Here is a 27,705-nt window from a genome sequence, read left to right on the forward strand (position 1 = left end):
AACTAATGTCTCAGCAATTGAGAGCGTATTTTGTCAGTGCACCATCGCTAGCAAAGTCGGCTGTACAACTGGGGCGAGTGCTAGGAAGTGTCTCTAGACCTGCCGTGTGGCGGCGCTCGGTCTGCAATCACTGATAGTGGCGACACGCGGGTCCGACGTATACTAACGGACCGCGGCCGATTTAAAGGCTACCACCTAGCAAGTGTGGTGTCTGGCAGTGACACCACATACATATATACAAGTGATGTTTTGAATATACTGAGCGAAATAAGAAATCAAAATTCATTCCATGGTTTGCTAAACGAGTCAGAAAAAGAGAAATTTAGAGGTAACAACTGTTATTATAAATAAAAGACGGGACATGACGAATCGATGTTCTGATTAGTTATTAGAAGATGAGAGAATTTCAGACACGGAATCGCACTTCCAAGCCAGTGTATACAATTGCTGTTTAGATATATTAATTTCTCACACTAAACAAATATTTCAAAGCTTCTGTGACCTTAGTAATGCAGTCGAAGTGCTACAAACGGAGAAATTCATCTCATTGTCAAATGAAGTAATAAATAATGGAATAGGGAAAACTGACTGCTAAAATCTGTAAAGACATGTCATTTGATCTGGATGAACAGTTAATTTCTTTGAAAACGTGCTTAAAGCTGAAATTCAGAAAATCGATTCCATTAACGAACTCACAGAATTATTACTGATTAATTTCAATACCCATGCATCCACTTTTCCTGAAGTAATAACAGCATGTTTCTTAGTTTTGATCCTCCCTGTAACAACTGCAACAGCTGAAAGAAGTTTTTCGAAATTAAAACTGGTTAAAAACTATTTTAGGACTTCATGAGCCAAGAGCGGTTTTCAGACTTGCCAGTGCTGTCTATAGCGGCAGAACATCTCCAAAACTTTAATCGTCTTCAGCTATGGATGATTCAATAAGTAAGTTTACCGGAAAAAAAGCCGAGAAAGTATATATTTGAACAGTTTGTCTAACTTGGCTCTTAGGAGCATTAATTATAAATAATTACTTATCTATGTAACCCCTACTTAATCAATAAATGTTTATTTTATTCAAAATGAGAGTTTTTGTTTCTTTTGTGAAAAATCTTTACCCTCCATTTTAGCTTCGCCACAGTCGGGTAAAATGGTCCCGCGACAAATTTTGATACAGGGCTCGACTAAGCGAAGCTACGCTGCTGTCCAAATAGATGGAAGTCGGAAGGTGCGCGATCCGCGCTGTAGGGTTGATGAAGAAGAAGAGTCGAGTGAAGTTTTGTGAGCTCCTTTCGGGTGCGCAGACTTTTGTAAGGTCTTGAGTTGTCATGGAGAAGGAGAAGTTAGCTTGCATTTTTGTGGCGACGAACCTGTCCCAACGCTGCAGGAGTGAGAGCTGTGTACGGCCGGTCGCTACGCGGAAGAACGGACATGTTTGCGCGACCTTATTGCGGTGTTGGGAGACGCCACGTACAACGACTCACCGTACTTTTGTTCATTGCCAGGTCTCCGTTGAGTTTCTACAAGCACCTACGAATTTCTACGATGCTATGGTTGGAAAGCAGCTCTGGTAGAGACGCCATTTTGAAGTCTACGACTAGCGCAGCCGCTTGTCCGAACTTCATGAAAGTATAGCGGCTGAATAGGGAATATTCCACGATATCCCGCAACAAATTACGCATTTTTTCAACCGAAATTTTGTTGCATTACTTACTGAATGCCCCTCGTACGTTGACATTACATAGACCCTTACATTTGATAGTACACATAATACGACAGACATACATTTACACATAGCATTTTTACACTAAAAATAATTAAAGCACTTACTACATTATTTTCAGCTTGTATTAAAATCTTGAATCATGGACAAAAGATACTTCGCTAATTAGAACAGGGTAAATTCCTGTCACAGTCATCTCACAATGATACAGAACTTGTCATCACAATACAACGAAAATAAATAGCTCAAAATAGACATACATGCAAAATATATATGCATGTCTTTGTGAGGACTGGAAAGTTGGCGCTACGTACAAACAAAATCAAAGTGTACAACTGCTAATAGATTCTATAAACGAGAATAAGAGAAGAAAATTTACGTTAATTCTGCAATGAAATAAATTCTGGTAATAAAAATTGATTAACTTAAAAAAGACTTGAATTACTCTGTCATTTTATCTGTGTATCCACTTACAACATGTTCGTTTTAGTAAAGCATAGTCTCATGGTCTGGTTGTCGATAACACATGCTGTTCGTTTCCAGTTGCGCTACCAATCACTATATACCATGCACAGCTTCTTTTCTATATGATAATTACTTTCATATACTTGGTTGTAGTGGTGCAATATATACGACAATTGTGTCCACAAAAAGACGCATCCGCTGAGGGTCCTCGACTTCCCGCAACTCCTGCGGGCTGTTTCCAAAACTTGACTTTCGTCTCGTGTTTCCCACGTTCATACGAAACGTGTAGGGAAGTATGACATGCCGTGACTCAACTGTTGTACAGGGGCGAATACGAGGCGTCAGAGGTGCCAAAAAAGCATACACCTTTCTATAGTAAATAATTCAGAGCATTTCACAGTCACTTCACTCCTTCGAGAGCTCGCTTCCCAGTTCTAAGAAAATGCCACTGTACTGAGTGAGGTTTTTCTCACAAATGCTAATTTCTGTTGCTTCTTTAATAGCAGAATGAAGTTCTAAGAAAATGCCATTGTCCCGAGTGAAGTTATTCTCACAAATTCTAATTTCTACTGCTTCTTTAATAGCAGAATGAAGTTTCATGAAACTAAAAGCTGGTCCCACGCTTCTGCATACTTGGATTCTGTTATTAACGAAACAGATGAAATTAGAATGTGTGAGTACAACTTCACCGAGACAGCGGCTATAAAGTTAGGAGTGCGTGAAAGCGAGCTTCCGAGGCTGAGAAGACGCAGATAAATGCGCTGAACTTTTACGTTCGTACGTGAAAATTGCTGTCACTAGTGCGGACGTGGTTTTACAGCTCTTGGCACCCCGGTATAACTATGACGCACGCTGATCAATCACAAGCCGTATGTGGGGTATAAATGGTCACCACGATAGGAGAAACGAGAGTCAGTTGCTGATGATGAAGGAGGAAGGTAAGAAGGAAGATTGGGTTTAACCTCCGGCCGACATCGAGGTCATTAGAGACGGAGCACATTCTCGGATTGTGTCAAGAATGGGAAAGTAAATCAGTCTTTCAGATGCGACATCCCGGCATTTGCCTGCAGTGATTTAGGGAAATCATAACAAACCTATACCTAGATGGCCGGACGCGAGTTTAAACCATCTTCCTTCCGAACGCGAATCCTGTGAGCCGACCACTCTGCCACCTCACTCGCTGGTAGAGGAGGAGGATTTTGTGGAGAGCTCCAGTTTTTCCGAGAGCTGACGTTACATGTAAATTGAAGATGTTTTACTAAAGGATGTCACGCCAGACACTTCGGTATGATAAGGAATCTATACTGCGCAACATTCCGAAATCCCGTAATTGTCACCCATTGCGACGCATAATTTTGAAGTTTGGCTCAAAGATGCGAACCAGCTACCTCTGTAACAGTACAAAAGCCTGGTGTCTTGCCACGTCACTTTCAGGCTCGACGACGCTACAAACAGATAAGTGTTGACACATGAGAAAAAAGGCCACATCTCAGATTTTCATGCTATGTGTACGGTGGGTTAATGATGTTGAAGTGGGAACGTGTGGTATCGTCCTAAACTTCACGGCAATTCTACCCAAAGTCACCGTGGACGTGTCATAAAACTGGAAGATTGTCACACCCCTCTTACACACATTTCACCCCTTCTTTTGATACTTCTGCATTGATATCGTGCAGTTTTGTTTATGAGTGGCCGACTTCAGAGTCGATATCATGCAATTTTCTTATGAGTGGCCGACAAAAACATTTCATACACACCGCCGCTCAGTATCGGTAAGACAAGGCTTCACGGCGTGGTATAGAGGTCGTTCATAGAACCACCCCTTTCCCTCTGGCGCTGATCCCCACAAATTTCACGGTCGATAACGACATTTCGCAGTTCTATGACCGACAGGACGATGTTCTTGATAATCTTTGACATTTCTGACATCCCCGGACATTTCGACCCTTCTCTGAGGACACTGCGGGACTGCATGCCTATTGAACGTGACCGAAACACACTGTGAGAACAGCGTGTCGCCAAATTTTGCTTTTGTGTGCAGTATTGAACCACTAGGGTCCTTCCAAAATCATTCGAGCAACATTGAACGTGATCCGAAGTAGAAATGGTGGCTTAAACTTTTTCAACCGTCCTATTTCAGGACCTCCTTGTGGCGTGATCACGGGGTCCTCGAAGATCCTCAGATTGGCAAAAAATCCACGGTAGCTCCCGCCCACCTGTATTGAGAGTTTTAAAAACGAATGTGTACAGAGACAACCTACAGTGTAGTCCGATGTGCATGCAGATAGGCAACGTTTTGACATCCCTGCAATTCCAGATTCCTGCCTTCGGACACTTCAGACTAGTTTACAAGTGTTGACAGGCGCTGATGTACATCAACGGGGACAGTTTAAAATGTGTGTCCCGACGGGGACTCGAACCCGGGATCTCCTGCTTACATGGCAGACGCTTTATCCATCTGAGCCACCAAGGCCACAGACGATGGCGCGAATGCAGGGATTTATACCTTTCACGCTCCCCGTGAGACTCACATTCCCAACTTAATGTCCACACGCTACATTCGTAGTGCCCCTGTCCATTACACTCATTACTCGAGGCAGACAAACTTACAGAGTCCCGTAAGGGTTCGGACAATGCGGCCATTCACCTTCTTCTTCTGTGCTGGATGCTGGCGCTGATTTTGTGTTTAGCTTTTAACAGAGCCATTATAGTCCAGTATATAAGGAAATGCTTTTATAAAACAGGTATGCCTCACCTTATTTAAAGTGCACAAATGCACATGTATGTTAGTAATAGTTTTCATCATGGTCTATTTTATTGTTTCAGCTGTAGACAATCTGCTAGCTGTACTTGTGTTTTCCCACAACTTGCTGCAAAACAGAAGATGGTCATTATAGACAGAAACTGGTAGTCTGATGACATAAAAATTTGTGACCATAGACCTGAAATAAAGGAAATTTATTTGTTAACCACGTTTGTCTTCGTGGGATGAGAAGCAGAAGACTAAGATTGCGTAGCACTCGGTTTCAGGCTGTGCTGAAGATTTTGGGACTGCGAACAACGATCTGCTTGGTGTGACAGGTTCCAACTTCTTCCGACTGCTGGAAGGTGCGCAGATAACCTATCAGTGTGAATAGTATCTTTGAGAACTTAGATCATATCCTTCAGACGCCCCAGCGACACGGACTTGCTTCTAGCATCCTCGCACTGCCTCGCACCGTCCTTTGTCTCCATTTATCGGATATTGTGCCCCTCTGGAGGCAACAGCGGCGGAATAAAGAGGCGGCCGGGCAGCGCCGGGCCGGGGGCCAGGCGATCCCGCTTTACGAGCGCCATTCAGAGGCCCGCCCGCCCCTCGGCCCCCGCTTGTTTCGCGGATCATTCCGGCTTCGCGCGGCGGCGGGAGCGCGCAATTATTTTTAATGACCCTCCTCGGAGCTCGAGGAAAGTCCGTTCCGGCTGTTACTGCTGGCGCTACCCGCGCGACAATTTTTTGCGTTCATTATTCATAAGCAGCAAGGCAGCGTTGATGACGTCACAAATAAGTCGCGTGCTCTTTGTTTGAATGGAAGTGCCATTCAGATGTGAGAAACTCGTTTCAGCGTTGTTCACCGTAGAGGATACTTCTAACTTGTACGTCCTAATTCCTATCTCAATTTTAAAGTAACCTTCCCCCTGAGATGTAGCTGGCTTGTTGTGACAACTGGTTTATGAAATACCTCACACAAAATTCATATAGGAGTCAATGATACACGTTATCCGTGAAGTACTCTGTGGAAAGTAATTTTCATTGTGCTGATACATATTTTAAATTATGTTTCTTTCTGTCATACATTTTATTTAAGTCATCAGTCTTGTGATAGGTGTGATGCGGCCCACCACGAATTCCTCTCCTGTGCCAATTTTTTCGTTCCAGAATATCTTTTGCAACCTACGTCCTCAGTTATTTGCTATATGCATTCCAAGTTCTGTCTCCCTCTACAGTTTTTAGCCTGTACACCTCCCTCTAGTATCACGGAAGTTGTTCCGTGACGTATCAATAGATGTCCTTTTTCTTGTCAGTGTTTTCCATATGTTCCTTTCCTCGCCGATTCTGCGGAGAAGCTCCTCATTTCTTATCTTATCAGTCCACTTAATTCTAAACGTTCTCCTTTAGTGTCATACCTCAGATGCTTCAATTATTTTCTTTTTCGGTTTTCCCAGAGTCCATGTTTCGCTACCATAAAATGCTGTCCTCCAAATGTACAATCTCAGAAATTTCTGACTCAAATTAAGGCCTATGTTTGATATATATGAAGACAGTAACTGTTCTCGAATGAACAGATACCATTGATGACCGTGCAGCTTCTCTAAAATAAATGATAATTAATTGAAACCCTCAGCTGCCGACAGGTGTTATTGACATAATTATGTTTGATACTAGTAGACTTCTCTTGGCCAGGAATCCCCTTTTTGCCTTTGCTAATCTGCGTTTTATGTCTTCCTTGCTCCGTCTATCAAGGGTTATTTTGCTGCCTGGGTAGAACTGCTTAATTTGTCTACTTTCTGATCCCCAGTTGTGACATTAAATTTCTCCCTGTCCTCATTTCCGTTACTTTTCACTGCTTTCATCTTTCTTTGAATTACTCTCGTCCATTGTCTGTACTCACTAGACCTTTCGTTCCTTTCGATACCTGTTTTCTTCTTCTCTTTCATATATAACAGTCATTTTAAACCTCATTTTAAGCAGTGTAATAATTACAGATGCAAAGTTCATTATTTCATGTCATATGCGAAGTTACGATTCTATACCATCTGAAATTTCTTGTGTACATAGGGCCTATTTCTGTCTAAGCAGTTGAATAGTTTCCAAGTCAGGTGCATAGAAATTAGTTTACGTAATGCAATCTTTGTAGAAAATAAACAAAAGTATTACATGGGTGCTTCATAACTGGTGCCATGTCTTACGAACGGTGAAGCATTTCTCATGACAAACAAACCAGCATTATCTGGATCACAACTATTTACTTACCTATAACCGGTTTCGATCAGAAATTCGGATTATCTTCGGGTCTGGCACCGCGAACTGCAGTTTATCACCAGCTGTGTGAAACCAACTCAATTCCGCATCTCAGATTGAAACGGGTTATCGGTAAATACAAAGTTGTGATAAAAACGGTGTTTATGTATTATTACTTAAATATTTCCGCAAGACATCGTAATTGCCACAATCAGTAATTCAAAATGTAAGAACATCCATAACTTACATAACTGTTTTAAAGTTATACTAACGTTTAAAAACATACGATATTTCAGTATTGCAACGTGTGTTGCATTTCACACGATGCCCCATTACAGGTTGTTAACGAAGGTATGAGCGCATGGTATAAGTTCACAAATATGTGAGTAGCTCGAAGACTTCTTAAGTACAGGGTTATTACAAATGATTGAAGCGATTTCACAGCTCTACAATAACTATATTATTTGAGATATTTTCACAATGCTTTGCACACACGTACAAAAACTCAAAAAGTTTTTTTAGGCATTCACAAATGTTCGATATGTGCCCCTTTAGTGATTCGGCAGACATCAAGCCGATAATCAAGTTCCTCCCACACTCGGCGCAGCATGTCCCCATCAATGAGTTCGAAAGCATCGTTGATGCGAGCTCGCAGTTCTGGCACGTTTCTTGGTAGAGGAGGTTTAAACACTGAATCTTTCACATAACCTCACAGAAAGAAATCGCATGGGGTTAAGTAGGGAGAGCGTGGAGGCCATGACATGAATTGCTGATCATGATCTCTACCACGACCGATCCATCGGTTTTCCGATCTCCTGTTTAAGAAATGCCGAACATCATGATGGAAGTGCGGTGGAGCACCATCCTGTTGAAAGATGAAGTCGGCGCTGTCGGTCTCCAGTTGTGGCATGAGCCAATTTTCCGCGGGCTACGCGTGAAACTTGCCCGCACGCGTTCAACCGTTTCTTCGCTCACTGCAGGCCGACCCGTTGATTTCCCCTTACAGAGGCATCCAGAATCTTTAAACTGCGCATACCATCGCCGAATGGAGTTAGCAGTTGGTGGATCTTTGTTGAACTTCGTCCTGAAGTGTCGTTGCACTGTTATGACTGACTGATGTGAGTGCATTTCAAGCACGACATACGCTTTCTCGGGTCCTGTCGCCATTTTGTCTCACTGCGCTCTTGAGCGCTCTGACGGCAGTAACCTGAAGTGCGGCTTCAGCCGAACAAAACTTTATGAGTTTTTCTATGTATATGTAGTGTGTCGTGACCATATGTCAATGAATGGAGCTACAGTGAATTTATGAAATCGCTTCAATCATTTGTAATAGCCCTGTAATAGAAACTATTATGTTGTCCTCGACGGCGACAGTTCATCAGAGACTATGGTATCATCAGGAGTGCTGCATGGAAGTGTGACAGGACCACTGTTGTTCACTGTATGCATAAATGATTTGACGGACAGGATGGGCTGCTATCTGCGGTTGGTTACTGTTGATGCTGTGGTGACGCGAAGATGTCGAAGTTGAGTGACTGAAGGAAGATCCAAGGCGACTTAGACAAAATTTCTAGTTGGTGTGATGAATGGCAGCCAGCTCTAAATGTGGAAAAATGTGTTAATGACGATGAGTACGAAGAACAAACCCTTAATATTGGAAAACAGTACGAGTATTCACAAAGTCAAGTCGTTCAGGTATCTGGGCGTGACACTGCAAGGCGATATGAAATGGAACGAGGATGTTAGAACAGTGTTGGGGGAAGGCGAATTTTGGGAAAGTGTGGTTCACTTGTAAAGGAGACCGCATATATGATGCTGGTGAGACCTTACTTTGAGTACTGCTCGAGTGTTTGGGATCCGTATCACGTCGGACTGAAGGAAGATATCGAAGCAATTCATAGGCGGGTTGCAAGATTTGTTACAAGTAAGTTGTAACAACGCGTAAGTGTTACGGAGATGCTTCCGGAACTCACATGGCAATATCTCGAGAAGGCGACTGTCTTTTCGAGAAACGCTATTGAGAAAATTCAGAGAACCAGCATTTGAAGCTGACTGCCGAACGGTTCTACTGCCGCCAACATACATTGCTGGTAAGTACCACGAAGAAAAGATACCAGACACTAGGGCCCATACGGAGGCATATAGACAGTCGTTCTTCCCTCGCTCTATTTGCGAGTGAAACAGGAAAGGAAATGACTAGTAGTGGTACAGGGTACCCTCCGCCACGCACTGTACCGTGGTTTGTAGAGTATCTTTGTAGATGTAGATGTATTAACATTATTGGTTAGCTATATTTTCACAATTTCTATAAAATTGTGATATTTCAGTCATGCAGCATCTGTTAATGTTATTAACATAATTGATTAATCCAGTTTGTGTGCTTGTTATCAAACTATTTGAACTTAAAATTTTAGAAATTTCATGCAAAAAGACTAATATCCCACAAAAGAAGCTATTTCAAATGTTTTCTTGGTCATAAGGAACTTTTTGACTTAATTTTCTTTGTTGTTCAGAGGTATGATGCAGTGTCCCCTTGGACAAGAGTACACTGCAATATCGTAATTACCAGTCGACACAGGGCAAGCGACTTTCAATTAAAATGTCTTCCCTGCAGATGAATATGCAGGTACTAGCGAAGGTTACAGACACATGTTTGACGACGTGTCGAGGTTTGGGTCTGGTTGTGAAGTGCCTAATGTAAGGCGAACTACAGGCGATGAGCAGGAAATCTGGGTTCGAGTACCGGTCTGACACAAATTTTCACTGTCGTCATTCCATTATGCAGATGATGGTTGCTCATATTTGCTACTGCGGGTACGTTTCATGTATTACATCTGTTTATTTGCTACATGGCACTATTCAGACAATGACACAATCACCATATTTATGTTAATATCATTTTGTGTTTCATTTTTAAAGTAAGTTTAAAGTCATAAACAAAATGTTAAGTGTACTTGACATAAAAATGAAGATGTTCTTCGGAAGCCTATGCATTACAGTGCGTTATCGACTTATTGGTCGCACGTAACAACATTAATTCTTTTTTTACGTTTTTTGGATTCAATCTCCTGTAAGATAAACATTTTTCGTATGTGAAAATCACCTCTCAGTATCCACAGACATAACTGCACCTAATCTAAAACTGTGAACGATAGTAGAGCCCGTTTCTCCTGAAACAGAATTGTCATCTCATATGAAATGTTTTTAAGTAGGTGAATATCAGGATTTTTCAAAAACACTTTTCCCCAACTAATGAAACCCATTTTCCAGGCACATTCTTCAAGCTTTGGACCGCATCACCCACAATTTTCACTGACTTCGTCAAAAGCTTCCCTCTTCGTTGAAGGTAACAGATCATTTACGGTAGGAAACCGAACTCGATCGCAGTGAAAGTTAAGTAATTTCGCACTTCCGATTATTCGAGCAGTTTACATGATGATACAGTTGAAGATGTTTCATCCTCCAGACAAGTGAGCACCTTAGCTATATTCGATAAATTTACTTCTTTAATCCGTGTCCCCTATATTGTTATGATAGTTTGAGGTGACACAAGTACATCTGGTGGAATGTCTTTAAACATCTGGGTCCCTGACGGAGCTTCTTGAAACCAGAGATCAATTTGTCGCCATCAGAAAAGGCTTCACATCTTTTCCCACACCCTTCGAAGACAATTCGCTGCGTAGGTCACGTGAAGCATGTTTGGAAATAGCATTTTTCAAGTGCTATCTCACGTATAATGCGGCGTCTGAGGTGAAAAGTGTTACATTGTCGTAATGATTTTCTTCGGGCAACAGTAATTGTACTGAATTGGTAAATATACTGACGGAAAAAAATCTCAACGCTAAAAAATAATGTATAGCAATCAAATTTCAGGAATACCTTTGTCTAGGTAACATATTTAAGTGATGAACATCGCATGATCACAGGTTATGTAAGGGCGAGATACGCCAGTGAGGGGACTGATGACCTTAGAAGTTAAGTCCCATAGTGCTCAGAGCCATTTGAACCATTTGATACGCTAGTGCAAATGTGAAATGCTGGAACATTAACAACCAGAATGTTGCATGAAAAAGTGCATGTATTGTGTTCTAAAGATACCGGATGTCAGTTTGCAGTTTGTGGGTTGGAGTCCTCTGCCTGTTGCACTTGGTCGATCAGTACAGGGACGCTTAACGCTATTGGTGGATGATGTCGTCCGATGATGTCCCATACGTACTCAACTGGAGACATATCTGGTCATCGAGCAGGCCAAGGCAACATGTCGCCACTCTGTAGAGCACGATGGGTTACGACACCCGTATGAGCGAGAGCAGTGTCCTGTTGGAAATCACACCCTGGAATGCCGTTCCTGAATGGCAGCACAACGGATAAAATCACCAAACTAACGTACAAATTTGCAGTCATGGTGCATGGAATAACCGCGGAAGTGCATCTTTTGTCTTACGAAATCACATCCCAGTCCATAACTTAAGATGTAGGGGCAGTGGGTCTAGCACTCAGGCCGTTTCGTTGTGGGCCCTGAACTGACGCCCTTCTAATCAACACACGGCCACTACTGACACCGAGACAGAATCAGTTTCTATGAAAAACACATCAGACTTCCATCCTACCCTCCAATGAGCTCTCGCTTGCCACCACTGAAGTCGCAAATGACGGTGGTTTGGCGTATGTGGACTGCACGCTATAGGGCGTCTAACTAGAAGCAGTCTTTGAAGTAATTGACTGAACAGTTCATTGCTGCTCAAATTGCTGCTGCAGATGCAATACCGTGTGTCACAGGCGTACGCCGAACACGAAGCCACGTGGACGTCCAGAGTCCGATCTTTTTGCGACCGTGCAATCCCGTCACCACCGCTGCTAGCAGAGATGTACAGTGCCTACTTTCCTGCCAAGTCTTTATGCAGCATCGCAAAGGGAACACTCAGCTTCTAGCAGCCCTATTACGCGACCTCATTCAAACTCATCTCGCTGAATGGCGCCTCGACAAATAAACTCACGACATCGAATCTTAAACGTAACTAACGCTCACGGCCATTACAGCGAGTGTTTAAAGCAAACCTGCTTTGTATCCTCATAGTGGCGGTACTAGCGCCGCTCTTACGCGACTGGGGCGGAATTGGGACAGACGTCATCTTTCAGATGTAGAAACACGCTACCGACCTTCGTCTATGTCGCTCAACTCCATCTTGGTTCAGTTTTTTTTCCTTCAGTGTAGTTGTGCGATTGCCGAGATGATAACTTTTTCCAGACGCTATGTTGTAAGCAGGAGTGCTTTTATTGATTTATCTTCCGAAGGATTTAATGGCCCAACAATGACATTGGCAATAAAACGACTCGTAAGATTAGTTGGCTTCTCGGCTGAAATCCAGATCTTTCTATTTTTATCTTCATCTTCAGTGATTTTCATTGCTTCGTCGTAATATTCGTTCAAGTAACATTTTCGCAAACTCCACTCAATGAGCACCAATTCTTTGTTTATTTCTACAAAAACTGCCTTAACGTAGGCTTCCGTAGTTTCCTTAAAGGGATTCCAGCATCAATACAAGCTTTGCATAAGCTGTAGGTAAATTGTGATTTTCGAATCTCTGTTGCAATTTTCGTTGAAAGAAAAGAAATCTTCTTCCCAGAAGCCTTGCAAAGTGCGTTTCTATGTTTGGTTGAACTTACATGTATGCAAATGAAATGCGTCTTTTCCTGGTTCACTGAATGCTCACATATATTGCACTTAAATATTTTAAAATTAGTAAAAATACGTCGGATCTGAATGTATTCATGTAAATTTGCAGTTTATTGCGCAAAAGAACACTGACGTTTGGCATGTTAGTAGCTATCTTGCACGTCGCAATGAAAACTACAAGAAGGATAAATTTAAAACAATAATAAAACCATATTTTTGCTCCTGCACCCACTGTCGCTTTTGAGGGGGATATGTTTGCATAGGAAGCCAAGTAAACGTCAGCGATAATTAAAAATTTTACTTACTGGTACCTGTTTTTACAGTGACGGTAGGGTTGCCGCCTTTGCCAGTTCTACATTCGGGACACTGCCAACTTTGGCAAGTCGAAAGACGGGACGCTTTACACAAGAGGTAGTGCTTAAAACGCTGAGTGTGCAACTCATTTTAACGTTAGTCACACCAAAATTAAAATGCAACTACCATACTTAAAACGTAAAGTATTTAAAAGATAACAGTATGGGCCTTATACATTTGTGAAAATCAATGACGCTGGAGCTGGAACTTGTACTTGGATGATGTAGTCTCCGGATGATGTAGTCTCCCTTAGAACTTTCTTCTCACGTAGCACGTGTTGGCACGACTCTAATGAGTTCATATTATAATTTATTTTCAGAAGAAGTTCACGTTCTACGTATGCAAATTAGGCAATATGATATAAAAAGTAAAACTTCAAAAGTACGCCAAAGAAATAGAGCCTTGAGCGAGTTCCGCTATACTCGCACACGGGACAATTATAGAAAAGTAGGGACGATTCCTACAAAATCCTAATAGATAGCAATCCTAGGCGATGCTGACTGTCGTTATTAATAACAAAAGAATGAATGATGATAATGATAATTAGTACACGTACTAATAATATTAGTACTTCACAGTACACGTTGCTTTCCAGGCTGCGGGAATGCGCATGGACTGGAGTCATGGAATGTGCATATTTTACATATATCTCCAGTTTTCGTTTACAGCCACTTGCTTGACACATATTGTCCAGTTTTTTTTTCGGCTATTGCGTCATTTAGCTGTAAATTTCCCTTCTCTTCTTTAAACTAGCCGCTCATCAGGTCATTCCTATGGGTTTTTATCTAACTTCATGTTACCAGGGGATTACCGCGATGTAATTTGTTTAGGCTCCACCGATCATTTTGGACTTGGATCCCCACGTGCAGCTGATTTTGATTCATTATAGTACCGCCACTTAGCGGTTTATTAGTTTGTCCGAAAACGAATATTGGGCTCCATGTTCCATGGCTTGGTTACCTGTCACCTGAAGAAGTGATTTTCATTGCCATCAAACCTGTTGTGATCTGATAGCAAAAATATTAAATACAGCTCAAACGGCTTCTTAATCCTCAGTAATCAAAAAGCCACAATGACATTTATTTCGGCTGTTAGATATTCATATTTTTTAAAAAAGAAAAAGCTTTAGTGACCTCAGTGTACCACAAGTGCAAGGAAAATTCTTCATAATCAGGCACATCAAATAATTTTATGTTGGAAGATGTAAATGAGGCAACAAAAGTCTCATTAAAAACTGCGCTTGAATGGTTTCCAGGAACCGCTAGCTATTCCAATCGCACAATAAAATAAAAATAGAGGAAACGGGAAAACATAAGTGCAAGTACTTCCCAGGCTTCACTACTTCAGGAAAGAAGTGGAAGAAGGAGAAGAAAATTTTATGTTTAGATAATATTGACGAACACGTTGTTAGAGTCCTGACACATTCCTTCCACGTGGCTTCTATTCCATATTTTACAATTTTACAATTCCATATTTTACAATTTGGGTAAGCGACGTTGTCCAGTACGTCACATTTTCAAACCTTTTTGTTTTATGAAATTTCCTTCTGGCAGTATGTAGTCAGACATATTATGTTTTGTTTGATCCTTCGTTTATGCCACTCTTTCTTTTTCTGTACTCTAGTGGCAAAATACTGACCGTAAAGAAACTATGCTTGTCGAATTATTCGTCATTCTGACATAATCTCTTAGTCGGATCGTTTGCAGATTTACTATTTCTAGCTTACAAGTTACTAAGCGTATGTAGTTAAGTTGTCTAACTGCACCTCTCCTAAGACAGGTGGTCAAACATACGAGTAAGGGAAGGGAACCCCCTCCCCTGCTACAGTTGTCCCCTCCCTACCACACTGTCTTCACGATTGCTGACAAACTCTATCACAGAAATGCTGAGATTAATGGAGCTTCATTTCCACATTCTTCGTCAATCTGTACTTAAAAGATATCTCAGTTATTTAAGTTCACAAGTCTCTTTGTTAATTTGTTAGTTTACGACTTTAGCTCTCATAGTGTCTAATCCTCCAAATGACAACGCTTTTACTTGTTGAATTTATCATTTCGTCTTTAGCAACAACCTGACTAAAGATGCGTCTGAAGTGTTGCTTAGACCTCGCCTTCATCCTTGCTAGTGTTAATGCACATAGTGACGCCTTGCTTGAGAATGAAATCAGTCTCGAAACTTATCAGTACCATTATTTCAATGGTATAACAGCCGTAAGTATCAAAGACTGTATCGAAGACTATTTCTAAGGGACACATGAGTGCTGTTGCAATAAACCTTGGGTGGTAGTTGTTACAGTGATCCAGTTATTACCTGGGTCGAGGGATCTACATCTAAATCTAGAAGCCTACTCTGCAAATCACAGTAAAGTACCTGGAAGAGGGTTCATCTTGCAGCTTTCACTGTTTCTCTGCCGTTCCACTCTCGAGCAGCATGCGGGAAAAACTAACACTTAAATCTTTCCATGTGAGCTCTGGTCTCTCTTATTTTATTACCATGACCAGGTGGGTGTTAACAAAATATTTTTGAATTCAATGGAGACTGTTGAAGACTGAAATTCCATCACAAGATCTCGCCGCAACGAAAAACGTCTTTTGTTTCAATGATTGCCATCCCAACTCGCTTATCACATTCGTGACGGTCTCTCCCCTGTCTCAGATAATACAAAACGAGCTGCCTTTGTTTGAACTTTTCAAGTGTCCACCGTAAACCCTATTTGGTAGGGATCCCTTACCTCACAGCTATACTCTTAATAGAGAACGCAGCAGTCTCTTCAGCAGACCTGTTGCATCTTTTAACTGTTTGCCAGTAAAACGCACTTTTTGGTTTGCCTCCCCATAACATTAGCCATGTGATCGTTGCAATTTAAGTTGTGCGCGATTTTTCATTCCTCAATTGAATTAACAGCCTTTAGATTTGTCTGATTTATCGGATATCCGAAATTTAACGGATTCCGTGTAGTAATCATGCGGATGACCTTACACTTTTCATTGTTTAGGGTCAATTGTCACTTTTCGACCAACATAGATTTCTTGCCTAAATCGTTTTGCGATTGATTGGGATCTTTTGACGACTTTACTAGACGGTAAATTAATGCATCATCTGCAAACAGTCTAAGAGGACTGCTTCTATAGTTTACGTGGTTAAGGAACAGCAGGGGACCTATAACTTCCTTTTGGAACGCCAAATATCAATTCTGTATTACTCGATGGGTTTCCTGCAGTAACCGCAAATTGTGATCTTCTGAAAGGAAATCACCAATAAAGTCGCATACCGGGGACGATACTCCACAGGCATGCAGTACGATTAGAAGCCGCCTATTGAGGAAGAGTGTAAAAAGTCAATCGGAAATTTAGAAATATGGAATCATTTTGATATCCCCTGTCCATAGGACTCAATACTTCGTGAGAATAGAGAGGCTGTTCTTTTCCACATGAACGATACCTTCTGAATCCGTGCTGAGTGTGTCAGCAGATCGTTTTCCTAGAAGTAATTCATAATATTCGAAAACACTCTATGTCCCTAAATACCACTGAAAATCGACGTCAGTGATGCGCGCCTGCAATTCATCGGATTACTCCTACTTCCTTCCTTGAGTACTGGTGCGAGCTGTCCAACTTTCCAGTCTTTGGGTATGGATCTTTCGTCGAGTGAGCAACTGTATGTGATTGTTAAGTACGGAGGTTTTATATCATCATACTCTGAAAGGAATCCATTTCGTACGCAGTCTGGACCAGAGGACTTGCCTTTGTTGAGTGATTTAAGCTGCTTTCCGACAGCAAGGATAGCTACTTCTAAGTTACTCATGTTGGCAGCGGTTATTGATTCGAATTCCTGAGTTTTTACCTCATCTCCTTTGGTGAAAGCATTTCGGAAAATCGTATCTAGTAACTCCGCTTTAGTGGCATTGTCATCGGTGACATTACCATACCTGCCGCGCAGTGAAGGTATTGATTACATTTTGCCGCTGGTGCAATTCTCATGTGACCAGAATCTGTTTGGGTTTTCTGTCATATTTCGAGACAGCATTTAGTTGTGGAAACGTTTAAAAGCTTTCCGCAGTGAATTTCAAGCCAAATTTCGAGCTTTTGTAAGAGTTCGACAATCTTGGAGATTTTGCGGTTTTTTAAACTAAGCATGCTTCTTTCGAAGCTTCTGCAACAATGTTCAGATCTGTTTTGTGTACCATTATGTGTCAGTTCCGTCTCTGATTAATGTATCTGGTATGAATCTCTCGACTGGCGTCGATACTATATCTTTGAATTTATCAACATCGGGTCTGAGGTTAACAGTTGGTTCGGAAGTAATGGAGGCTGTCACTTGGGGACGTACAAGGCGAATTTACATCTGCTCTTTCTTAAACAGATATATTTTGCGTTTATTTATGGTGGGTTTGGATGTCACGGTATTCAGTTCCGCGACGGCGACGTTGTATCCAAAAGAGGAATGTAAACAACTCATATAGTCGTTTTGAAGGTACATGCCTACAACCAATGTGCATCAACAATTGCTACAGTGGCTTGGGAAAACCTCTGTCCGGTCAAAACAAAGTCGCAGAATGTTTCAGGGAAAGTCTTGAGTACATAGGAAATAAATATCCAAATTATTCATTAGTTATAGGTGGAGACCTTAAACTGGCATCCATTGACTGGGAAAATTACACGTTTATCACAGGGGGCAGAAGCAAAGGTGTGAAGTTATTCTAGGAGCGCTCTTAACATACAACCGTGAGCAATTGGTTAGAAAACCAAATCGAGATGGGAACATATTAGATATCTTGGCGACAAACAGGCCTGTTCTTTTTGACGAAGTTAATCTACAAGAAGTTATTAGCGGCCATAATGTCGTTGTGGCTTCTGTGCCAGTGGAACTTTAAAAAAACAGACAAAGGAACAGCGTAGAGTCTTCTTGTTTGGGAAAGCAAATAAAAGCGTCGTTAATGAATATCTTCATAGTCAGCGCCAAGCATTCACCGAGGGACACAAAGATATTGAGCATCTTTGGTCGGAATTTAAAGGAATTGTCCACCACGTGCTAGAGAAGTACGTGCCTAGCAAAAATATAGGAGAGGGAAAGGAGCCGCCTTGGTACAACAAACATACACTCCTGGAAATTGAAATAAGAACACCGTGAATTCATTGTCCCAGGAAGGGGAAACTTTATTGACACATTCCTGGGGTCAGATACATCACATGATCACACTGACAGAACCACAGGCACATAGACACAGGCATCAGAGCATGCACAATGTCGGCACTAGTACAGTGTATATCCACCTTTCGCAGCAATGCAGGCTGCTATTCTCCCATGGAGACGATCGTAGAGATGCTGGATGTAGTCCTGTGGAACGGCTTGCCATGCCATTTCCACCTGGCGCCTCAGTTGGACCAGCGTTCGTGCTGGACGTGCAGACCGCGTGAGACGACGCTTCATCCAGTCCCAAACATGCTCAATGGGGGACAGATCCGGAGATCTTGCTGGCCAGGGTAGTTGACTTACACCTTCTAGAGCACGTTGGGTGGCACGGGATACATGCGGACGTGCATTGTCCTGTTAGAACAGCACGTTCCCTTGCCGGTCTAGGAATGGTAGAACGATGGGTTCGATGACGGTTTGGATGTACCGTGCACTATTCAGTGTCCCCTCGACGATCACCAGTGGTGTACGGCCAGTGTAGGAGATCGCTCCCCACACCATGATGCCGGGTGTTGGCCCTGTGTGCCTCGGTCGTATGCAGTCCTGATTGTGGCGCTCACCTGCACGGCGCCAAACACGCATACGACCATCATTGGCACCAAGGCAGAAGCGACTCTCATCGCTGAAGACGACACGTCTCCATTCGTCCCTCCATTCACGCCTGTCGCGACACCACTGGAGGCGGGCTGCACGATGTTGGGGCGTGTGCGGAAGACGGCCTAACGGTGTGCGGGACCGTAGCCCAGCTTCATGGAGATGGTTGCGAATGGTCCTCGCCGATACCCCAGGAGCAACAGTGTCCCTAATTTGCTGGGAAGTGGCGGTGCGGTCCCCTACGGCACTGCGTAGGATCCTACGGTCTTGGCGTGCATCCGTGCGTCGCTGCGGTCCGGTCCCAGGTCGACGGGCACGTGCACCTTCCGCCGACCTCCTACGGTCTTGGCGTGCATCCGTGCGTCGCTGCGGTCCGGTCCCAGGTCGACGGGCACGTGCACCTTCCGCCGACCACTGGCGACAACATCGATGTACTGTGGAGACCTCACACCCCACGTGTTGAGCAATTCGGCGGTACGTCCACCCGGCCTCCCGCATGCCCACTATACGCCCTCGCTCAAAGTCCGTCAACTGCACATACGGTTCACGTCCACGCTGTCGCGGCATGCTACCAGTGTTAAAGACTGCGATGGAGCTCCGTATGCCACGGCAAACTGGCTGACACTGACGGCGGCGGTGCACAAATGCTGCGCAGCTAGCGCCATTCGACGGCCAACACCGCGGTTCCTGGTGTGTCCGCTGTGCCGTGCGTGTGATCATTGCTTGTACAGCCCTCTCGCAGTGTCCGGAGCAAGTATGGTGGGTCTGACACACGGGTGTCAATGTGTTCTTTTTTCCATTTCCAGGAGTGTATTAGAAAGTTGTTGAGAAAGCAGAAACTTTTTACAGTCGTTTTAAACGTAGTCAGTGCCCCGCTGACAAAAAAAAAATTATGCGAAATGAAAGCAGCTGTCAAAGGGTCAATGAGAGATTCTTTTAACGAATTTGAAAGCAATATTTTATCTGCAGATTCTAAAAATAAACCCAAAAATTTTGGTCGTACTTAAATCTTTGGACGCTACAAATAATTCAATACCATCTCTTGCCGACAGTATGGGTAATGTAACGGATGATTATAAGAAAAAGGCCAAAATTCTAAACCTAGCTATCAAAAACTCGTTTACGGTAGAGGACTGCAGCACCATTCCCCTTTCAATTATCGAAATAATGCAAGGATGGCTGACATAACGTTTGGTGTATCTGGTACTGTAAAACAATTAAGATCCTTAGACGCCAAGAAGGCATTTGGCAAAGACGGTATCCCCGTAAGATTATATGTTGACTATGCTACAAATGTAGCACCCGTCTTATCCATCATCTATCAGAGATCATTGAAACAGCGGAAAGTTCCACGGAACTGGAAGAAGGTCCAGGTCACAGCGATCTATAATAAGGGTAGAAGATCAGATGCACATAATTTGCCAATTTCACTGACATCGATTTATTGTAGAATCATGGAACATGTCTCCGCAATATCCTTTCTTCCAGGAGTGCTAGTTCTGCAAGGTTCGCGGAAGAACTTCTGTGAAGTTTGGAAAGTAGGAGACGAGGTACTGGCAGAATTGTAGTTGTGAGCGCGGGTCGTTCGTCATGCTTGGGTAGCTCAGATGGTAGAGAACTTGCCCGCGACAGGCAAAGATCCCGAGTTCGAGTCTCGGTCCGACACACAGTTTTAATCTGCCAAGAAGTTTCAATCAAGGAACATATTTTGTGTTCAGACATAATGACCTTTCTAGACTCTGTGAAGCTCATCTGCAGAAACCAGAACGGTTTTAGGAAACAGCGGTCATGCGAAACACAGCTGGCCCTCTTTGTGCATGATATACAACAGGCTCTAGATACCGACTCCTAGGTTGATGCCATATTTCTCGACTTTCGAAAGACGTTCGACTCAGTTCCGCACTGTTGCTTGCTCCAAAAAGTGCGCGCTTACGGTCTATCAGATGACATATGCGGCTGGATAGAAAGTTTTCTAACAGGCAAAGAGCCGTATGTCGTCTTGAATGGGGTGACTTCAACAGAAACAGTGTCTTGAAAGGAGGATTTAAGATGAACATCAACAAATGAAAAACGAGGATAATGGAATGTAGTCGAATTAAATCAGGTAATTCTGAGGGAATTAGATTAGGAAATGAGACACTTAAAGTAGTAGATACATTTTTGCTATTTGGAGAACAAATTAACTGATGATGGTCAAAGTAGAGAGGATATAAAATTTAGATAGCCAATAGCAAGGGAAACTTTTCTGAAGAAGAGAAATTTGTTAACATCGAGTATGATTTAAGTATCAGGAAGTCCTTTCTGAAAGTATTTGCATGGAGTGTAGCCATGTATGGAAGTGAAACATGGACGATAAATAGTTTGGACAAGAAGAGAATAGAAGCTTTCGAAATGTGATGCTAAAGACGAATGCTGAAGATTAGATGGGTAGATCACGTAACTAATGAGAAGGTACTGAACAGAATTGGGGAGAAGAGGCATTTGTGGCACAGCTTGACTAGAAGAAGACATCGATTGGTAGGACACGTTCTGAGGCAGCAAGGGACCACCAGTTTAGTATTGGTGGGAAGCATGGAGGGTAAAAATTGTATGGGGAGACCGAGAGATGAATACACTAAGCAATTTCAGAAGGACGTAAGTTGCAGTAGGTAGTCGGAGATGAGGAAGCTTGCACAGGATAGGGTAACACGGAGAACTGCATCAAAGCAGTTTCTGGACTGAAGACCACAATAACAACAAAAGTTCTCTTTCATTTACATGTATTTACTATATCCTGATAGATAAATTATGTGATAGGTAGTAACCGATATTTTTCATTTTCATTTATTATGTTCACATCTGAAGAGAACCTAACTCGTTGTAAACAAGTCACATTTACTGTGGGTTCATAAAACGAACATTATTTTTTAATATATTGAGGATGAAAAAACAAACTGTCTTTCGCTGCAATAATATTTCTTTTTACTACTAACCGCTTTTAAGCTAATTTCGACATTATCAGGTAACAACTGATTAGCGTCCATAAAGGCGAATAATCAGCACAACGTTCCAATTTTCAAAAGAAGATCCACTGACACATTTAATACTATTGGGTTTTGTATTAGCGAGACACAGCGTAACGTGGTAGACTAGGAAACAACCTACTGAAATTGGTGATACGAACAATGACCCACACGGGTCTAGAGTTGCCTATTTTTCACATATGCAGTAAGTAAATGCTAATTTGTTCACTCCTGTTTCCACTTTAATATGAACTTTATATGTACCTTAGAGTCATGTAGATGGAATTTTCGACCATCAGTTAATTGACTGTGATGCAGATTTACTTCTTTTTGAACTTTATAGGAAGACTGCGTTATCACCACCTCGTGGAATCGGGCATTATTATTTGTTTACCTCAAAAAGATAGATGGTATAAAAATAGACAATACACATCGGAAAAATAATAGCAAGAAAAAACCCACAGTAAAGAACATGTAATTAAAAATATTCAAAAGTTTTTGTTGAACGACAATATTTTATTCATTTTCATGCTAAAACTATAATTTAAATAATATTGCAAACACCTCAGAATTTTTCCTTAGTTTTATAAAATATCGTGTTGTAGCGAACTTTTTACGAAATGTTAATTTACAGTTGTACCCGTATTTACGTAATTGTCCTAAAACGGTTTGTAAAACTTCCATTATTAATATGTTCTAAAAGATGGATTGTCAGAGACCGGGCGGCAGGAGAAAGGTGTGGGGGAAGGACTGGAGTGCTGTGCAATCTTTTGTTGGTTCAGTTCAGTTTCAGTTTGAATATTGCAGGTCAATATGCAAATTTTGTGCGATTTTGTTTAGAACTTGAAATGTACAAAATCACTGGAGTCAATGGAAGAATGTAATGGGAGGCTGTTCCCAAGATTTTTGCAATTATTTGAAGGAATGGAGTTTACAGCAGGATTATATACATGAATTATACACATGAATGATCTAACGGGCAGAGCCAGGAGCAGTCTCCGGTTGTTTGCTGATGTTGCTGTAATGTACGGGGAGCTGCTGAAGTTGAGTGATGTAGGAGGATAGAAGATGATTAGACAAAATTTTCAGTTGGTGTGATGAATGGCAGCTATCCCTAAATGCAGAAAAGTAAGTTAATGCGGATGTCCAGGAAAAACAGTCCCGTAATATTCAGGTATGGCATTTATAGTGTCCTGCTTAACACAGCCACGTCGTTTAAATAACTGGGCGCAACTCTGCAAAGCGATATGAAATGGAACGAGCATGTGAGGATTGTGGTAAGGAAGGCGAATGGTTGACGTCGGTTTGTTGGGAGAATTTTAGGATAGTGTGGTTCTTCTGTAAAGACGACCGCATATAGGCCACTAGTGCAACCTATTCTTAAGTACTGTTCGAGTGTTTGGGATCCGCGGCATGTCGCATTGAAGAAAGACATCGAAGCAACTGAGCGGCAAGTTGCTAGCTTTGTTACCGATAGGATCGAGCAACACGCGACTATTACGGAGATGCTTCAGCAATTCAAATGAGAATGCCAGAAGGGACGGCGACATTCCTTTTTAGAGCACTGCTGAGAAAATTTAGAGACCCGACATTTGAACCCGACTGCCGAACGATTCTATTGACGCCAACACACTTTTCGCATAAGGGCCGTGGCGATGAGATCACAGAAATTAGGGATCATAAGGAGGCGTATAAACAGTTGTTTTTCCCTCTCTCTTTTTGCAACTGGAGCAGGAGAGGAAATGACTAGTAGTAGTATAGGGTACCCTTCGCCGCGCACCGTACGGTGGTTTGCGGAGTATGTACCTAGACATAGACAGTTAAGGACGTACCCAGGGATTAGTTCATTCAATCTCCAAATATAACTATCTTCAAAAATTAATTTCAGTTCTGCTTACCATCGAATGCTACCAAATCTCGATAATGTATTTCGAGTTACTCCGATCAGATAACCTGCTAATAAAAATTTTTGCTATATATAAAATTTTAATTTCTATTTGGAATCGGATTGTTCGGCAAGAGCAGGTACCTATGGATTGCGCATGAAAATGGTAGTGAAATATCAAGGGATGAAACTGCTAATATTAAACCTGATAATCCTCCAATTGTAAATAAGGACATGCACCACTAATTAAATTGTAAATATAGAAGTGAACGGAACTGCATTTTTCAAAATAAATGGTGACAGAACGACACAAACTGAATACATACTGCCTTAAAGTATACAGCTTGTACACTACTGACTATTAATATTGCTACACCACGAAGATGAAATGCTACAGACGCAAAATTTAACCGACAGGACGAAGATGTTGTGATATGCAAATTATTAGCTTTTCAGAGCATTCACCCAAGGTTGAAGCCGGTGGCGACACCTACAACGTGCTGACATGAGGAAAGTTTCCAACCGATTCCTCATACACAAACAGCAATTGACCGGCGTTGCCTGGTGAAACGTTGTTGTGATGCCTCGCGTAAGGAGGAGAAATGTATACCATCACGTTTCCGACTTTGATAAAAGTCGGATTGTAGCCTATCGCGATTGCGGTTTATCGTATCGCGACATTGCTGCTCGCGTTGGTCGAGATGTAATGACTGTTAGCAGAATATAGAATCGATGGGTTCAGAAGGGTAATACGGAACGCCGTGCTGGATCCCAACGGCCTCGTATCACTAGCAGTCGAGATGACAGGCATCTTATCCGCATGGCTGTAACGGATCGTGCAGCCGCGGCTCGATCCCTGAGTCAACAGACGGGGACGTTTGCAAGACAACAACCATCTGCACGAACAGTTCGACGATGTTTGCAGCAGCATGTACTATCAGTTTGGAGACCATGGCTGCGGTTACCCTTGACGCTGCATCACAGACAGGAGCGCCTGCGATGGTGTACTCAACGACGAACCTGGGTGCACGAATGGCAAAACGTCATTTTTTCGGACGAATCCAGGTTCTGTTTTCAGCATCATGATGGTCGCATCCATGTTTGGCGACATCGCGGTGAACGCACATTGTAAGCGTGTATTCGCCATCGCCATACTGGCGTATCACCCGGCGTGATGGTATGGGGTGCCATTGGTTACACGTCTCGGTCACCTCTTGTTCGCATTGACGGCTCTTTGAACAGTGGACGTTACATTTCAGATGTGTTACGATTCGTGGCTCTAACCCTCATTCGATCCCTGCAACTCTACATTTCAGCAGGATAATGCACGACCGCCTGTCGCAGGTCATGTACGCGCCTTTTTGGCTACAGAAAATGTTCGATTGCTGCCCTGGCCAGCACATTCTCCAGGTCTCTCACCAATCGAAAACGTCTGGTCAATGGTGGCCGAGCAACTGCCTCGTCACAATACGTCACTCTTGATGAACTGTGGTATGCTGTTGAAGCTGCACGGGCAGCTGTGTCTGTACAAGCCATCCAAGCTCTGTTTGACTCAATGCCCAGGCGTATCAAGACCGTTATTACGGCCAGAGGTGGTTGTTCTGGGTACTGATTTCTCAAGATCTGTGCACCCAAATTGCATGAAAATGTAATCACATGTCAGTTTTAGTATAATATATTTGTCCAATGAATACCCATTTATCATCTGCATTTCCTCTTGGTGAAGCAATTTTAATGGCCAATAGTGTATGAATAAACGACAGTAGGCAGAAAGTTTTAAATATGACCTCGAAGTTGATAAAGATACTTAATTTTTCTCCGTTTGCAGGTATACACTGTGGCAACTAAAGTCGTAGGATACCTCTTAATATCGTGTCGTGAATCCTTTTGCCCGGCTTATTGCAGCAACTTGACGTGACATGGAGTCAACAAACTACAGCCGTAAATAATTGCGAAAGTGTTACCGGTGCAGAATTCTGTGCACGAACTCTTCTCTCGGTTACGTCCCATATATGATAATATGTAATTTATGTTGGACGATCTGGGTGGTCAGATCATTCGCTCTAATTCAAAAAATGGCTCTGAGCACTATGGGACTTAACATCTGTGGTCATCAGTCCCCTAGAACTTAGAGCTACTTAAACCTAACTAACCTAAGGGGCAACAGTCTGGATGATTGACCGATCTGGCCTTATAACACTAACCAAAACGGCCTTGCTGTGCTGGTACTGCGAACGGCTGAAAGCAAGGGGAAACTACAGCCGTAATTTTTCCCGAGGGCATGCAGCTTTCCTGAATGGTTAAATGATGATGGCGTCCTCTTGAGTAAAATATTCCGGAGGTAAAATAGTCCCCCATTCGGATCTCCGGGAGGGGACTACTCAAGAGGACGCCGTTATCAGGAGAAAGAAATCTGGCGTTCTGCGGATCGGAGCGTGGAATGTCAGATCCCTTAATCGGGCAGGTAGGTTAGAAAACTTAAAAAGGGAAATGGATAGGGTAAAGTTAGAGACACTGGGAATTAGTGAAATTCGGTGCAGGAGGAACAAGACTTTTGGTCAGGTGAATAAAGGGTTATAAATACAAAATCAAATAGGGGTAATGCAGGAGTAGGTTTAATAATGAATAAAAAAATAGGAGTGCGGGTAAGCTACTACAAACAGCATATTGAACGCATTACTGTGGCCAAGATAGACACGAAGCCCACACCTACTACAATAGTACAAGTTTATATGCCAACTAGCTCTGCAGATGATGAAGAAATTGATGAAATGTATGATGAGATAAAAGAAATTATTCAGGTAGGGAAGGGAGACGAAAATTTAATAGTCATGGGTGCCTGGAATTCGAGAGTAGGAAAAGGGAGAGAAGGAAACATAGTAGGTGAATACGGATTGGGGGGAAGAAATGAAAGAGGCAGCCGTCTGGTAGAATTTTGCACAGAGCATAACTTAATCATAGCTAACACTTGGTTCAAGAATCATAAAAGAAGGTTGTACACATGGAAGAATCCTGGAAATACTAGAAGGTATCAGATAGATTATATAATGGTAAGACAGAGATTTAGGAACCAGGTATTAAATTGTAAGACATTTCCAGGGGTAGATGTGGACTCTGACCACAATCTATTGGTTATGACCTGTAGATTAAAACTGAATAAACTACAAAAAGGTGGGAATTTAAGGAGAGGGGACCTGGATAAACTGACTAAACCAGAGGTTGTACAGAGTTTCAGGGATAGTGTAAGGGAACAATTGACAGGAATGGGGGAAATAAATACAGTAGAAGACGAATGGGTAGCTTTGAGGGATGAAGAAGTGAAGGCAGCAGAGGATCAAGTAGGTAAAAAGACGTGGGCTAGCAGAAATCCTTGGGTGACAGAAGAAATACTGAATTTCATTGATAAAAGGAGAAAATATAAAAAATGCAGTAAATGAAGCAGGCAAAAAGGAATGCAAACGTCTCAAATATGAGATCGACAGGAAGTGCAAAATGGCTAAGCAGGCATGACTAGAGGACAAATGTAAGGATGTAGAGGCTTATCTCACTAGGGGTAAGATAGATACTGCCTACAGGAAAATTAAAGAGACCTTTGGAGAAAAGAGAACCACTTGTATGAATATCAAGAGCTCAGATGGAAACCCAGTTCTAAGCAAAGAAGGGAAAGCAGAAAGGTGGAAGGGTATATAGAGGGTCTATACAAGGGCGACGTACTTGAGGACAATATTCTGGATATGGAAGAGAATGTAGATGAAGACGAAATGGGAGATACAATACTGCGTGAAGAATTTGACAGAGCACTGAAAGACCTGA

This window comes from Schistocerca cancellata, chromosome 8 (assembly GCF_023864275.1).
Source record: "Schistocerca cancellata isolate TAMUIC-IGC-003103 chromosome 8, iqSchCanc2.1, whole genome shotgun sequence".
Classification (NCBI taxonomy): Eukaryota; Metazoa; Arthropoda; class Insecta; order Orthoptera; family Acrididae; genus Schistocerca; species Schistocerca cancellata.